General features: G+C 34.0%; 1 long non-coding RNA gene across 1 annotated transcript; it reads right to left on the reverse strand.

Annotated features, from left to right (window-relative positions):
- Nucleotides 1-267: 267 nt before the first annotated feature.
- Nucleotides 268-5,357, reverse strand: LOC148801227 (uncharacterized). The gene is made up of 2 exons (XR_016084322.1): nt 4,910-5,357; nt 268-489 (listed from the first exon to the last, which is right to left on the reverse strand). It is a non-coding gene; the product is annotated as an uncharacterized LOC148801227 (long non-coding RNA).
- Nucleotides 5,358-5,932: the final 575 nt, after the last annotated feature.

Raw genomic sequence — 5,932 nt, forward strand, 5'->3', positions numbered from 1 at the left:
GAGATGACCGTAGCTAAAATATGAAGCTATCCCTACAATATACTTTGATCGTAGCTAAAATTAAAAAACTATAACCGCAGACTAAGGTTGTCGGTAGATAAAATAAGAACCTATAGCCACGGTTTAAGCAGGCTAGCAAAAAAAACATGAATCATAGCTACGGTTTTAAACTATTCATAGCTAAAATTGTTGATATATGGTTGATGGCATTTTTTTCCTGTATCAAATAAAGGCACGACATATTCCATTCATAATAAAAGATGAAACTTGAATGCAAAATTCCAATAAAATATTTTATAATGAAAAATGAATTGCATCTCAAGGTGTTTTAATACATCCATGTGTTTAAAATCTATTACAAATTCAAGGATTTTGAATACATGAAACTCAATCCCCCCCACCACACACACCAAAAAAAAACTTGGTGTAAAATTTGATCAAATTGGTGTTCAGCGGCACATGTGAAGCATCTCCTTTAGCATGTTTAACCTATAAGAAAATAATAGAATATAAGTTAGAAATCACATTTTTAGAGATATAAAATCATGTATGAAAATCTAATTATTAGCTATGCAATATAAATTTACCAACTTCATTCCAAGCCTAATGTTTAAACAAATTAGAAGTACAAGAGATATATCAAGCTAAGCAGATTTGAAATGGTTGGGAATCAAACCAGCTGATACCCATTTTGTTAAAAGGGGTTTAGGATATGTGACCACAATGGATTTGAGAGTTTTGATGCTTTGTGTAGTTCAAGAATTCTTGTTGATTTCAAATGGAAGCCCAATTTGAAACTAGTTGAGCCCTAACTGGTTTGCATAGTTCATCTTCTTCAGACTTTGTCCTAGAATTGCTCCACAGTCACTCGTCTTAGGCAAATGGTAAAAAGCTTTCTGGGTTGTGGACAGGATAACCAGTGAGCCTAATAGGGGTCCATTGTATCTTCTTCCAAATTCTGTTATGTGGAAACATGATTTCATATTCCTATTGGACACCATTTGACTCTCTTAGTCTAGAAGTTATCCTCCATGGATCACACATCTACCTGAATTGGTTCATGTTTGTACCCCAAGAGGTTGAAGGCTTCAACACCACTTTTTTAATTAACAGAACAAATAGTCATAGTTCAATTAAAGAAGAAAAGCACGTATAAGACCATGTGATGGAAAGAACCAAACATGGTATGGATACAATAAATAAATTGATAAGTACATAATAAAGCTATGAAAAAATATTGGAACTAGTTAAACTGGTTGGATGGTTCTCAGTTCAACTGCTGGTTTGACCTAATAAGCCAATGGGTTTTAAATATATTTCCGGTGGTTCACAATTCTAACCTGGAAAGGTTCCTGATTTGTATACTTTAAAGAATGTAAGAGCCAAGAAGACTATTAGATTAATTAAGAATGAAAAAGAAAATCTTGGATAAGAACAAGGAGATTAACTAAAGTGGATGAGCTACTTACAGACTTGCTAAACGAGAACTACATTGGAGTAGAATAGTTTACATAGTATCACCATGCTTCCTATAAGATTTTAAAGTGGGTCTCTTTGTAATTTAGATGTCGAATTGCTGACATGAATCCCCATAGCCATGTTTTCTATAGGCATGTTCTGTATGTGCAATAAATTTAAGCAAGGATATAATTAGACATTTACAGTTTAGCTCTCATTTGTTAAAATTACCATTCAAAATGATGAATTGGTGATGAGCGATCGTACAAATAAGGCCCCAAGAAGAATTAGTTATCATGCAATTAAGGTTCCTATAAACAAGAGGTTATATGTTAACCTCTTATAACTGTTTTCTACAACAAATGAGAAAATCTCAAAAAAAATCAATCTGAATGAGAACCTAATCATAGAAACATCTGACTTCAACATGTTTTCTTCAGACTAGGAACAACCAAGAGCCTTTAGATATGGAGGGGTATGATGCATACTGAAAAGTTGAAGCATCTTACTAATAATAAAGATGTGCTACCAAGCTGTAAGCTCTTCCTCAATGACTTTATGCATTAGCATTTAACTTGTTCATAGAAGATAAATTATTTTTCTTATATTAAAATTAAGGTGCAGAGAAATAAACCTATAAAAACCAAATTTTAATTAGCTTGCAAGACTATATATAGACACACACAAATTTCATTCTTGAATTAGATTTGAATCGTAGGAATGGATCAAAAAATGAATTCCATAATCAAAAATTCAAAATTCCTAGTTAGTTTTACCCATATGTGTCGGTAAAGACCATGGGAAATGGAAACTCATGCTCAAGAATGACTAGAGTTTCAGGTTATCTAACTAAAGAGTGGTATATTAATATATCCAATTAATTCATGTAGCGTGGCTAGTTAAAGTTGCATTCTCAACCATATCATCCTGCACAAGAACTTAATTGGGAGAATGTTGAGATTTAGAAGGGAATATGGGTTACCACTTGAAATAATGTCTCTATTTAGAGGCAAGCACAACAAGATGAGCTTCCCCTAGAATAAGGCAGCTTTGCAATTAATACTGTAGTTGGTGCATGAAAACTGAAGTCCTTATAAACTATATTTTTTTTATGCCATATAAACTATATTTGATCCCATTTATTTAAAACCAAGTCATAAAACATCATGAATCATGTATGATCATTAAACCAAAGCCACATGAGAAGGAAAAAGGCTCCAAAAACTCATTATAGATATTTATTGATGATGAGATAGATGTTACATTAAATAAACTTCATTCATGTCTATAATACATAAACAGATAGAGAGTGTGATCCATGAATTCTAATTTGGAACAAAGTGTTAGACAATTGACAGAGATATGCTCTTTATTAGACCCTAGTAGTGGTTAGTGAAAATGAATTATTCATAGTGAGCATCTGCAATAAGTTTAATCCTATTAACAATTTACTGAAAACAAAGTGAACACAGTAAAGCTACAGCTCATTGAACTAAGTCACTAAGTTGATTAGCAACAACCACCACCAACACCAAAACCTGCTCCACCCTTGAATTCAGCGCCACTAGTGGCACCAAAACCGGTACAAAATCAATCATGCCTAAATTCAAGTTCTGACATGGACATAGACATAGGAAACGACCCATAGGACTGGGAGGATGTCTATTTTTCTAGTTTTCACGAAATGCTAAAACGATTTAGTGTGAGAGATTTGTCCTACATAAAAAGACAATCATGCGAAGAGCTGTTCTCATGAGATGACTGTACTCGCCCAATATTTTAAGAGAGAAGAGAGTTAATGATCTATTATTGGAAGGTGAAGACTGTTCTATAAATCCAGATAGAGAACATGAAAAGCCAAACTAGACCAACACTTAAATCACTTTAAGTCAAATGTTTCATTGGTGTTATATACACTAGTCTAGTTTATGTTGGACTAGACATTTCAGAAAATGTAATTCTTTTATTAGATTTAAGGTTCAAAGAAGGTCATTACATTATTCGATCCAATGGTGAAATCTAGGCCTGACAAGCATGAGAACATGAGTAGTAAATATGGTGATTCCAATTCTTCAAAAGGTATCCATTGTCAGTTAGCACTGTCAAGAAGAAGCAACAATCACACAGCATTATAAGGATGTTTTGGGAATCAATCCAAAAGGAAACAAAAACCCTTAAGATATAGACACAAAGATGAATCCTACAAAGCCTCCAATGCCCTTACCCTTGGTCAAATGATTTTGCCTAGCCAGCTTATTCCTACGAGTGATTAAGCTTATAAACAAACCAAAGTTCAAGGGAAAACCAAAACCCTAAAATAAGTTATGGAAATTTGAGTTAAATTGTTGAAGAAACTTAAAAAAGAGGAAAATTAATTAAAATGAAAATCAAAAACCAAGGTTTTAGATATTCTCTATCATTAAATAATTTAAAACTTTGCATCTTTAAAGGGAATATGAGGAGAACATTTAAAATGGGTTTTCTAGTAATAAAACTATTTCATTCAAAAAGAGAAAGACATGGGCAAAGAAATGAAAAAAGAGAGGGTGAGACGAATTAGAGTGCAAAGGAGGTACTAGAGTTTTAGCAGCAAACTTTTTCGACAAAGATGAATAAAGAATTTTATGTTTCAGTGTCCTTTTAGAGAGGGGCATAAGCTAGGAAGAGTAGGACACTGGAGTGTGAAGAAAATCCATCACTATTGTTGCAGATTTCAAGGAGTGCCAGACATGGGTAGAAGTGAATAATCCAATGAAGCCATAAATTTCCATTGGCACACATAATCTAGGTCAAGCTCAATTTGAACCTAAATCTGAAATTCAAAAGCCAAATTTTAAAATGTACAAGTTGAAACTTTTATTGGAAATAATGCGAAATAGGAGGTAACCCGTTTCCCCTTAACATTAACTAAGAAAAATTAGATGTTGACTTAGTAACTTATACATACCAAAGCTGGTCTACCATTAACAAAAAGAATACCCCCTTCAACATTGAATCCTATTGGGAAGAAACTCCATTGAAAAAAGGATGTAAATTTTCTAGCTGGAAACAAAAATTAATCATAAGCCAATTATATATAAGGAGGAATTGGAAGATCATACATTTAAACCCTCTAATATTTTGGAAAGATAGAACAAACAAAAAAAAAGGTACATCAACAATTTAGATTAACCACAAGCATAAGTTCAAAGAAAAAATTCATGAGAGTATTTAATCTATTAGGCAGAATAAACCAAGAAGTAGGTACAACTTCTGAATCTCAACCCCACATGTTGGACAAGTTTGAATTTTCAAAATATAAGGAGTCCCGAAGCTTTAACCTAAATGTTAAATGAAGCTCATTCAATTGCATACATAGATGGAGAGAAGATGGCCACACGATCCTGTTATTGGGAACAAAATGAGAAGTTTTCCCATCAAGAAACTATTTACCCTTATTAAGAAAACTCACCTTCACTATCTCTGCATTCTCTTTGCCGTTCGGAACATTGGGAACAACATTCTCCTTGTTGGAAGTGGCACTTTCTTTCAGAGGTATTACCATATTCTTGTTCATCTAAAGTCAGAGAACCCTGCCATTGCTACAGTCCCCTTCGTTGCTGCTCCATTTGTATAAAGATTGAGAGAATCAACATAGAGTGAGTTGATTTCATTTGAAATCTTTGTGGTTGAAGGAGAACAGAATAAGGGTTTTTTTCGACAAGAGGAAAGAGAGTTATACACACAAGAATAAGAAGAAAAGAAATGGATTCAATGACTGAGAACAAGAGCCTAAATTGGTTCTTTGAACCCACGCGGGAGAGTTGCCCGCGCCTTTTCTAAAGCGTTTTAATCACAATGTCAGGGTTCAAATTGGAGTGTGCCATGTGGCACAATTACGGAGGCCTATGCAAATTCACATCTGGGCCTCACATAAAGATCAATAACCACAGACAACTAAATTCGTGGCTATAGCTATAAATAGCTTTTAGCCACGAAAAAATGCTTTTTGATACGCACAAAAACCGTAGCTATAGGTCACTTAAACTTATAATGACGGGTACCTAAAACCGTGGTTATAGATAGCTATTAGCTACGGACAAACAACTTTTAACCATGGACAATCCATAGCTAAAGTTCAATTGTTAGCCACGGATAGAAGAATATTCGTGGCTATATCCTAATTTTTAGCTACGGTTCTCATGTCCGTAGCTAAAGTACAGTACCTATAGTGTCAAGATCCCCTTGACCTTCTGATGATAGTTTTCCATGTAAGGTTGATGCTATAGTATTGGTTTTAGCTCTCTGAGAATCAATAGTATCCTCCAAGCATTTCATCAAACTTAGTGTAGATGAATGGCGTAAAGCAAGTGCTTCTTCAACATATTTGATAATATCATTAGTTCCATTCATTTCCACTGGACCTGCTTCTAGAAGTCTACAAAGAAACATCTCCTCCCATGGACATGATGGAATTGAACCTAGAAAACAAAAG

Source organism: Nelumbo nucifera, chromosome 3, assembly GCF_055504915.1.
Source record: "Nelumbo nucifera cultivar China Antique chromosome 3, China Antique-T2T, whole genome shotgun sequence".
Lineage (NCBI taxonomy): Eukaryota > Viridiplantae > Streptophyta > Magnoliopsida > Proteales > Nelumbonaceae > Nelumbo > Nelumbo nucifera.